Raw genomic sequence first — 12,077 nt, forward strand, 5'->3', positions numbered from 1 at the left:
GGGGAGGGGTCACTATGGTTGATGAAATCAATCCAACTTATTTAACATGTTTAAGTTTGGACGAGTTAATTATTAGTTTAACATGTTTCAATTTTAACCATTTTCAACCTCATTAAAATAGATTATATATACTTCGAATTTAAAATATTTTAAAAAAATTTATGTTTTAAATTTGATGTGTTATATATAGCCATAATAAAGAAAATAATAATTTTATCAGATGCTAAAATAATTTTCAAGAAATAAATAAAACAATCAAGCTTAATGAAATGAATTGGATTAGGTCTTGACCAGGAGCGGAGCCACCTTGAGTTCAAGGGTTAATCTGAATCCCTTTGACAGAAAATTATACTACTATTTATATATGGCTAAAATTTTTTTTTATGCATATATATAATAGACGTCGAATTTCTTTGACTAATTTGTGTGTTATACTCTCCAAATTATATACCCTTAATGAAAATTTTGTCACCGTCACCATGTTGAACTATTATATTATCCATCATATAATCCTAATCTGTTTTGATTCAATTCATTTCGATCCAAACAAATTTAAATCGAATCACATCTTCACATAATTATTATGCTAATCTATTATGACTATTTTAATTTAACCCAACCCGCTCAATCAATAATTGTTGTCAGTATCAGATGGTTGGGACAGATAAAGTCCCACTAAATACAGAATCAATAAATTAGACAGGTCTTGATCAATAGTAACTTTAAGAATTTGGAACATATGCTCAAGTGATAAAGGCTGAAAAATATTTATAACAATTGAAACAAAGAAACACTAAAATTTAAATAAAAAGGGCAGATTAAAGAGAATAAAATTTGAATAAAAACTGAAAAAAAAATGAAAATAGTATGGTAATGAGTAAGATATTTAGGTTTAATGGCTTTTTGTTATAGGAGATTTAAACTAATAAAAGAGTATTTTTTCAAAAAATTAACTTTTGATTCATAACTCATAACTTTAATTAATTTCAAAGTTTTAAATATTAGGATGATAATTAAATAATAATTGTCTTTTAAAAGTAGTAAACAATATTGTATATCATAAGGTCTATAAACAAAATGTTCGATCATCATTTTCGAGGAAATAATATAGATTATTATACAATGTATTTTGTATTTATGTGCATCATATTTAAAAGAAAAGGACAAAAAAAAACAATTTAAACAAGATAAGAGATTCAATAATAATTATGAAAATATGCCATTAAAAATAAAATAAAACTTATTCTAATATAAATAAAAGTTTAAAATTTCAAATCGGAAACATGATACGATTTCATGATTTCTATAAGTATAAGGATATTTTACGATGACTCTTTAACAATAAAGATTATGAAAAAAACATCATGTTACAAATTATTTTTTCCTTAAATAAATTTTATGTTAGCACGAATTTAAAATATGTTTGAAATTCTAATATAGATACTAAATTATTATAATTTTATCTTTGTAATCCTAATTTATTGAGAAATAATATCATCCTCAATGAAAAGTAGTAAGCATTCAGCAAATCTTATTGAATTATCAATATTTAAGTGTTTAGTTAATTTTTTTTATCGTGTTTCAATCGATAACTAATTTATGAAATTAATTATTTCTTCATTTGATATTCCAATTTCATTTTTTTTATGGAGGCAACTTTTTATGTTGATCAACAATTAACATGTCTCAGGAATAAATAATACTTATGTATTTTGAGAATTATCATTTCACCAGTTATATATATGTGATTTTATCAAGAAAAATATTTTTATTCAGTTAACTAATAAATATTAAAAAAATATGTCAATTAATTATATTTGATTATTGAATAAATTTGTCAATCAACAAAATATAGACTCTAACTTAAGATCTCTAATTAAATGTTAATTGAATAAAGATGATACATAAAGATTCGTTGAATAATGATTGTACTTAAAGTCATTGTTCCACATGACATAACTCATGAATAGAACAAATTTGACAATTCATTAAAAGTTATAAATAATCTAACGATAAATAAAATAATTATAATACGTCCAACATGATTTATGAAACTATACACAAATTTCTTAAATGGAGATAATAGCTACTTCCTCTATCTTAACTTATGTGATATATCTTTCTATTTGAACATTAAATCGTTTAATTTTAATCGAAAATTATCTGCAAATCATCCGGATACAAAGTATGGGTTAGGATGGGCAAACTATGAAATGGGTCAACAATTCTTGACCCATTAGGAGATAGAGAGACCAAACTTTTGACTGAGTCTCTCCAAATTCCATTTTTCGAAAAAAAAGAAAATTTTCATGTCTTAGTTATTGAATATGAACTATTAAAATGTTATAGTTGTGATTTTAAAATTAAAGTGTATAGTGTATACGCTATATACTATGTTAGAATATCTTTTGATAGTGGTATTTGATCATAAATTTTAAATAGTTCATGTTTTATTTGAATTTTATGATATTGAGTTATGTCTTATTTTATTTTATTTGGAAAATGAAAAAGAGTCAAAATTTCTCCTGAACTATGCGAAATAGATCACGTATACTCTTTATTATATTTTGGGATAAAAAATATCCCTGTTGTTACCCTAGGAGACCACAAATACCCTCAAGAATTAACATCTCAAATTTTTAGTGACGTGACATGCCACATGGGACTAATCCCTTCACCTAAGCATTGTTAACTAAGATTCACTACAAAAATACTAGACCTTTAGTTGCGACAAAGTTGTCACAAAACCTCAAAATATTGCCACTAAAAGTCATGAGTGATTTTTAGTGACGACTAAGTCTCAACAACCATTCGCTAGTAAAACCTATTTTTTCAACAAAAAGATATGATAATTAATTTTTGATTGCAACCTAATTTTTAAAGTTAAATAACTTGCAATATCAATATTAAAAACACTTAATATTATTACAAAAAATCATGAAAATTACTTCTCGACTCACGTCTCCTACTATATAATTCATCATTCTACATTTTATACGTTTACGTATATCATAAAAATAAAATATATAATGTCTTTACACTCCTATTTAATCAATATCATTTTTGTATTTTTAAAAACAATGAAGAAAAAAAATACAAAATTAAAATTTCATGTTAAAAAATTTTAGTGATGATTTTTTGTGCTTTTGTGGCGATTATTGTCACCGCCAAAGGTCTTAACTATTTTATAGTGAATCCTAGTTGGCAATACTTAAGTGGAATGATTAGTATCACGTGATCTCTTAGAATAACTATAACGACATTTTTTATCTCAAAATGTAACGAAGTCTATAGTTCAGAGGCAATTTTAACTCTTTTCTATTTGAAAAATATAGAAGAAAATAATTTATTTGAACTATATGAAGTCAAATCTTTTCAAATTTAAAATTTAAACTCGATTTAAAAAATTTTATGACCAAACACTATTTTAAAAACAATATAAAAAAAATTGTTCCAAGTCAAACGAATTGAAAGAAATATTCTTGTATTTTCTTCATCTTTTACGATAAACTTAAAACACATAAATATAAAAAAGTACTTTTTTATTAATTAAAATTAATAAAAAAGATTCAGGTAGATTATCAACTGATCACAAAGCAAAAAAAACAAAAAAAACAAAGTAATTAACTAAAAAAAAATCAACTTCATAAAAAAAATTTCTTAGGTTCATCCTTGACGTCGTGACGTTCCCTCCTTCTCCGACGACATCTCCACCGGCAGCGGCGGCAATGAAACTCCGCTAGCAGTACGGCCGAGTCCAGATTTCGAATTTGCAGGCGGCGGCGTAACAACCTTATTTTGCTCGCCGGCACCGGCGCCATTGTCGGAATCGCCGTCCACTGGATCAGCTAACGAAATGTTCTCCGGCAAAACAAAATTGAAGCTCTGAGATGGCCTCCTTTGATGGCGATTTGCCCTTTCTGAAGACATTTTTTCGATTTCTTTTTTTGGGTGTAGAGTAGATATGTAGAAGAGTGGTTGTTGACTATCTCTATATATATAGGCAAGGTGTAGCTTGAAATAATCGGGCTCGCGTTTGATTATAAATTTTCGAAATAAATTTTTAAAAGTTCTTATAAATTAGTTCATGACCATTTTTGGAAATTTCTTTAACTTTTTTATAATAAATATACCTTTTTCGTTCATGTTTGTCATAATTTTTATTTTTAAAATCAAACTATAAAAATTTTGACAAATATTTTAAGATGTATTTTTTCATCACATTAATATGAAAATAATTGTAATTTATAGTACTTTTTATATAATTTTAGAATATCTAATTTTTTTGGTTTAAACTATTGAATTAATATGATGTAATTTACCTTTGAAAGTTAGTCAAATTGATTTTCGATAAATGCAACATGACAAACAATTTCGAACAGAGAGAGTATGCCCAAAAATAATACTAAAAATTTTAAAGTAACTTTAAATAATTCTAATAATAATATATTTAATAAAATTTCTTAACTGATTTTGATAGTGTAAATTGTACGTAAATTTTATGACTATTTTATGGAGTAAGAGATAATGTTTTTTGAAAGATTAGTTGACTCAAGTAAAACATATTATATAAATCTTGATTAACATTATAAAATGTATAAAAAGAATTGTTTGTTAATTTTTCGTATAGTTTTTAAATATTTAAAATTTATTTAATTTGATTTCATGTTGAACACATATTATAAATGTTTATCGAGGCTTTTTTGTCAAATGATATATTCTCCTCATTCATTTTCACTTACTTATTTTAAATTTTACGATAATATTTTATTTAAATATTCATATTAATTGATGTATAATGTTAGATTTTAAAATTAAAAAATTATTTAATTTTTATGATAATTTTCAAATTATTTGAATTCTTAAATTTTTAAATCTTAGATCCAGCTTTATTTTTTTTAAAAAAAAATCTAAAATAGTTAAATATTAAAAAATTATATAGATCAAATTCATTGCATCCATCAAAATAGGACAGTAACAATTAATGATAGTAAAGTCAACATCGTGAACAAAAATGGCATGATTTTGTTTAATCTTTTTTTTGTCTGTTTTATCTTCTTCGTGAATGCTGCTCAAATTAAAGAAATTATTTTTTGGTTAGTGTAATTTATTAATTTATGGTAAGTTGACTGTGATTGATTTGAATTTCACTCGTTCGAATTAACTAATTTTTAAAGATAAATTAGATCATATTAATTTAATAATTTAAGTAAAAAAATTAGATATTTTAAAATTATATGAAAAGTACTATAAATTACAATTTTTTGTATATTAATATGATGAAGAAATACATTTTAAAATGTTAGTCAAAATTTTTACAGTTTGACTCTAAAAATAGAAACCATGACAAACAATACCGAACGGAGGAAGTATTTTTAACTTTTTATTTTTACTAATTGATTTTAATTGATCAAGAAAATATTTTTAAATAATAAGTATTTTATCTTTATATTAATTATTGTATTCAAGAAATATGCAAAAATTTTATTAATTATTTATATTTTTAATTGTATATTTATATGATAAAATATTTATATTAATTATTGTATTCAAGAAATATGCAAAATAAAAAAGAGAAAAAGGACAAATATACCCCAACTATATAAATGACATACAGATATCCTTTGTCATACTTTTGGGATAGTAGTGTTTATGTCTCAAAAACTATAGCATATATGTCCTTCGTTCTAACAGAGAACTAATTAGAAAAACATGGTACAATCTTATCAATCGATTCAATATTTAATAAATGTCAGCCGATGAATAAGATTATGACATGTGAATGTCCATTAGTATAAAGAGTATATTTGCTCTAGATTTTGAACGGTAGGGGCATTAATATCCCAAAAATATAATAAAAAATATTTTGCATAGCATTTACGATATTTTAAAGTTATATTTATTATTTTTCTCAATAAAAAATAATCAAATAAAAGTAAATGTAAAATAAGCTACAAGTACAAAATAAAAAATTGTTAATTGAGATTATAGTGGTGCATTTTCTTGGTTTTGTTAAATTGTGATTTTTTATAAGGTACGTTGAATCTCTCTTCTTTTTTTTCTTTTCTTTTATGAAATCTCTGAATTAGATTTAGGTAGAATTATGTATTTGGACATGGATTTAATTAAGATAAAATTAATTATTTTATATTTTTCATTTTATTTTTAATAATGATTAATTTTGAAGACTAGAAACATCATAATTATGTCAAAGTAAATATTCAATAAAGTGTGTCCTTTAAGAAATTATAACCTTTCATTGTTGCCATAGGTTATTTACGGGTCGATTTGAATGGATTATTAGATAAAATTAAAATCAAAATCAAATTAATTTTAAAATTATTAAAATCAAATCAGATCAAACTAAATATAATACTCTGTATATTTATTGGTTTGGTTATTGTCGGTTTCGATTTGATTTGATTGGGTATTCGATTATCAATTATAGACAAAAATAAAAGAAACATTTTATTCAAAATGTGAAAAAAAATGAAATAAGTCATTTAAAATGAAAATAGTTAAAATGACTCATATTACAAAACTTGCATATCATTGTAGGTTATTTATAAATCAATTCACTATCCACTTATTACTAATTAAACCCCACAAAATTAATAAATACGTCACATTACTAATGCAACAATATGAAAGCTACTGCCAATGAGTGTTTTTAAAAATTTAAGGTGAAAATATCTATAGAATTAAATTATCATACATTCAAGTGTCTAAATAAAAATAACCGATAGACTTAAAAGTCTGACTATGTTCATCTGAATTATTCTTTCATCTCAACTATGTGATGTTACTTCATAGATAACTTTTTTTTTTAAAAAATGATATATTAAAGGTTTTAAAACAAATCATAAATATTTATAAAATTATATTTTTTAAAAAGTGCATGAATTAATTCGGGATGCACTTCTTTTTACCTATAATTATAAATTTCGAATTCAAACTTGAAAGAGAATCGTATTGAAAGTGTCTTCCTAAATAAGCGGCTCAACTTAAATTTAATTGGGACTTCGACTCGGACTCGAATAATTTTGGATGTCATTTTCAGGAATCTATCACTTCGTCGTGTTTTAGTAGTGTTTATGACGATTTTGATATTAAAGTCGATTTATTAATTGGGTGGAGTTTAGTTAGTAATAAGGGGTAGTGGGTTGGTTTAAAATTATATTAATAAATTAAATTATAACAAATAGTTGAGCGCCAAGTATTTTTAAAAATATTTAAACAATTTAATTTTAAAAAACATTAAATAAGTGGTCAATTTTGAACCCAAAGGTGGATGACAAGGATATTTTGGAGTCAATATGTGGATGAGAAGGACATTTTGAAGCCAATAAGTGGACGAAATAAAGGATATTTTAAGCTCTTTTTCCATTTTTTCAATTATAAATGTACTTCCAAACTAACTTACAAATTATACTGTTTAGTTACAACATTTTTATTAAAAAAAAAAATGTGAAAGTGCTGTTGTTATATTTGTAATATCTCTATAAAAAGAAATATGTGAAAGCTTTGTTGTTATAATTTGAATATCTTTATAAATAAACAAGTGGAAGTTTTGTTGTTATATTTTGAAAATCATGTTATTTCTTTGTAACGAGAGGCTGGAAGTCTCCTAAAAATTTAATTACTTAAAAGTATAAATATCATGTGAGATGAGTAGACAGAGGCGGATAAAGGTGGGATTTATGAATTTGAATAAATTCAGTAATTTTTTTATAAATTTTGTATTGTATTAGAAAATTAAATAAATATATATGTATATTAACTTGTAAATCCCTAATAAAATTGATTGACGGGTCACGACTAAGGAAGAGAATACATTTTACGCTAGAGTTGAAGGGTTTGAACCCTCCTCTCTTTTTTAAGGTAATTTAGAATCCCAAATTCTTAATCTTTACTCTGCCTAAATGCTTGTTATGAGTAGAGATTGACTTTGGAACTAAAGTAATTTTGGATATCGGATGTAAAAGGATGATTGAGATTCCTCCCGTTCTTTATTGGGCGTTTTAAATTTGAGCTCTTAGAGACGGAAAAAAATCTTACTAGAAGCACCTCCTCTAGAAATAGGCATTATAATGCGTGAATCCAAATTTAATCAGGCTCTAGACATTCAAAGTAAACCGAAAAGGAAAAAAAGAAAACTTACAGAGACCACCACAATTTAGGAGATAATTACACAACTCTCCCTGGTAGTTTGTGATATTACAATCCATCAATTTATTTTTTCTTCAAATTGTAAAACTTAACACAAAATGTCCCAAAATTGCCCCTTGTGGCATGAATTATTGAATCTTTTAGTTCCAAAAATACAAAATGTTTGGAACTTAAACATAAAGAGAAAATCCCAAATAATAATGGAAGTGTCACATTTCTTTAAACTTTTAAAAGATATATTATGGTTTATGTTTTTCTTTTTTAATTAAAAATCCAAAAGGAGATTCATATTTGTATTTGCTTCAAAGGAGTGCATTATCATGTTCTTATATTTCTAAATTTTTGTAATAAGAAAATCATGATTAAGATACTAATTTTATAAGCTTTAAGTGGTGAAAATCAAATTACAAAAAGATAAATATTTGTTGAACGTGAAAAATTGTATTAGTATTTCAAATGTGTTTTTTTTTTTGAATTTTGAAGTAGGTATTGTTTCTCTTTGTTGAAAATAGTATAAGGAGGCTATCTACAAAATTTGAAGTTTGTCTCAATAGCTAACTATATGTCACATTCTTATACAATTTTAGAGTTGTCAAAAAAGGTTAACTTAGCCCCACTTAGTCCAAGCCTCGTGGGCCAAGAAATTTGAAGGATTAGAGTGGACCAACCTTTCATTTGGAAGGACTTGAATATGCTCAACCCAACCCAGCCTAGAAGGGTCGAGGGCTAGGTGGGCTAGGCCTTCTTTTTTTTTCTTTTCAAACTTATAGTTCTATAACATAAAGAAAATGAAAAGATTTTCAAATCAAATATGATAAACAATGTTGTTGTTTCAATATACTAGAAAAAATCGAGTGTAATTAACATGTATCTCACATACCAAATACGCGAGCGAGATAAGAGAGTGACAAACAAGATGGAGGGAGGCGAGGGTGGGAAATTTGTCTATGTATAGTAGATACATGCGAATCTTCTTGAATAAAGTGTATCTAGAACAAATTAACCTAATTTTGAGTCCATATATTTCGAGATACATGTATCTGTACATACCAAAATTTCATAAGATTCATAATAATCAACATAATGTATATTTTAATAATGAGATCATACTGGTGAGAGTATTGTAAGTTACACCTTAAATAAATAGTTTTGGCCCATGAGTCAACTCCGACCCAGTCCCGATCAAACCTCAAGGATCAGGAACTTATATGGGTCGAGCTTACAAGTTCTAATTTTAAATGGACTTGAAAAATCTTATCCCAATCCTACCCCAGTAACAGATTGGGTTGGACCGGCCCATAGACTTAGCTCATTTTGACGGGATTATACAATTTTAATATCTTTTATACAATGATACACTTTTATATAAGATAGATGTATAATATATAAACTTTTAATATTCCCATTAATTAAATAGTCTGATATATTATAGTTAAATGTAGACACGACAAATGTGCAGACTGCAAAATCAGACATGTCAAAATAGATTGAGTTAATAAATGAACGAAGTTAATATGAGCTAAAACACAGGTCAAAATCTATTCGGTCCAATTCCTACTAAGTTTTAATTTCATTATTTCTCATAAATCAATTTGATTTAGATATCAACTCAATTTTGATAGATTAAAATATATTTGCTTGAAAATAAACTAAACTAATAAATGAATGAATTATAACCCATTCAAACTTAAATAAATTAAATAGATTATAATCTCATGATTTAATTTTGTTACCGATATTTAAATGTACAAGAATCTTTGACAATGTAAGTTGCCCATATTTTTGTTATATGTAATAGTATTTCATAACGTCAAGCAAGAATGAGTTCAAACTTAAAGGGAATTTTCATTTTTGGCAACACTTATTTCTTTTCTATTCTCTTATCTGGTTAAATTGTCTAATTTTTTAAAGACTGATTCAATTAATTTAGATTCGTATTATGTAGAATTATTTATCTATTATGATTTTTTTATTTGCACAACTTGAATTCGGAATATTTGACTAGGTATAAAAAAATCTTATTTAGTAATTATAGTGTATTGTTATCCTTACTTGGTGAAAATCTATAATGTTTGTTTTTGAATAATTGAATCTTAATTATTTCACGATAGCATTTGGTGACCTCTTATCAATAATTTAATTCGAGTAACAAAGTATTTATTATTATTTTTTAAATGATACGACAACACACTTGATGTAATATCACATGGAGTAAAAAATGGATCATATATACATGAATTTACCCTACTTTATGAAGATATAAAAACTATTTTAGAATGAAATAATTTCAACTATTTCACTATAGTCTTTCGTGATCTCTTATTTCGAAATTCAACTGACGATAAGTTTTTTGTCCTGAAATAATATAAACAACAATAATATACGCGATGAAATTCTATTAATAGAGCCTGAAAAAGTGATGAGCACGCTATAATTTCCTACTTTGAGAGGCTGTTTCTGATAAATTATCGATTCAAGTAGTACGTATCGAAGATCAAATGTATAAAAAAAATAAACGATAACAACAAATAATATAACAATCGAACTCAAATAAACAATAAAATAACATTTTTAAAAAAAAAAAAAGTCATTTTCAAAGAGGCAAAGAGTGATCTGTTAAATTGTGGTCCTCCTAACATGTATTGCTGGAATTACCAATGCTTAGCCAAAAGGCATTCATGAATGAATCCACAAATATCACTACTTTTTTCTTAGGAATCATATTTATTATGTCAAAAAAAATTTAATATATATATGTACACAAAAAAATAATGAAATTTGTGTTTTCATATAATTATTATTTATATTTTAGACTAAGGTTAAAATAATTTTGTTTAATAGGTATAATGAACTTTTAATGAAGTAAGTATACTAAAATTTTGCATGTGAATATGTACAAATTTGTAGTAACTATTAATCGTTTCATTTCATAATTAAAGGATAAAAATATGTTATTATTCCCTAAGAATATTATCTAAATATTTCAATTTAAAATTTGGAATTTCTACTAGTTATTTTAACCATATAAGACATGTGGATTGGAGTCCAATAACACTATTTATTCCCCTTTCCACAAATAAAATTTATAGTTTTCATGCATTATAAAGAAAAAAGATATTTCACTTTTTTTTGAAAACCTCCAATAGTGCTTTGCAATTGCAAAACTTTTTGAAGATTTATTCAAGCTTCCACTAATGTGTATATATATATAATTTGTAATGGAAATTTTATTTATTGTTTAATAAAAAGGGAAAAATTAAAAGATGCTTGATAATAATAATATTAATAATAATAATATATTATTGTGATTTTATAGATGACTGTCTAGAGAAAATAGAATATATATAACTTCACTTTATTGAGTTAAAAAGATGAGTTTCACGCCTAATAGGTAAAAAATATCGAACAAAAAATTCAAAAGGGTATATGAATTTTTTTTAAAAATTAAAACGTAAAATCGCTGGTGATGTAGCGATATAGGTGGAGGACGTTAAGGAAAATCGTTGCAGTAGCAGCGATTTGTAAAATTTATTTTTTTTGGTATCGACTGTAAATGATTTTTAAAAAAAATTGTAAATCGCTGCATGTGCAGTTATTTTACTTAATTTTTTAAATTTTTTTTGAAGTAAATCGCTGCATTAGGCAGCGATTTCACCTATTTAATTTTTTTTATTGTAAATAAATTATAATTAGCCAAAAATAATCATATTGTCAAACTTCCAAATTCACATTTCACATCCAGACATAAATATTAAAATGCATTTGAATTTTTTTTGTACAAACTTGACGTGTTATTTACTTCAAAATTTTAAAAAATAAAATTAAGTGAAATCGCTGCCTTGGCAGCGATGATTTGTTAAAAAATATTAAAAGAATAAATTTCACAAATCGCTGCTACTGCAACGATT

Source organism: Solanum lycopersicum, chromosome 9 (assembly GCF_036512215.1).
Source record: "Solanum lycopersicum chromosome 9, SLM_r2.1".
Taxonomy (NCBI): Eukaryota; Viridiplantae; Streptophyta; class Magnoliopsida; order Solanales; family Solanaceae; genus Solanum; species Solanum lycopersicum.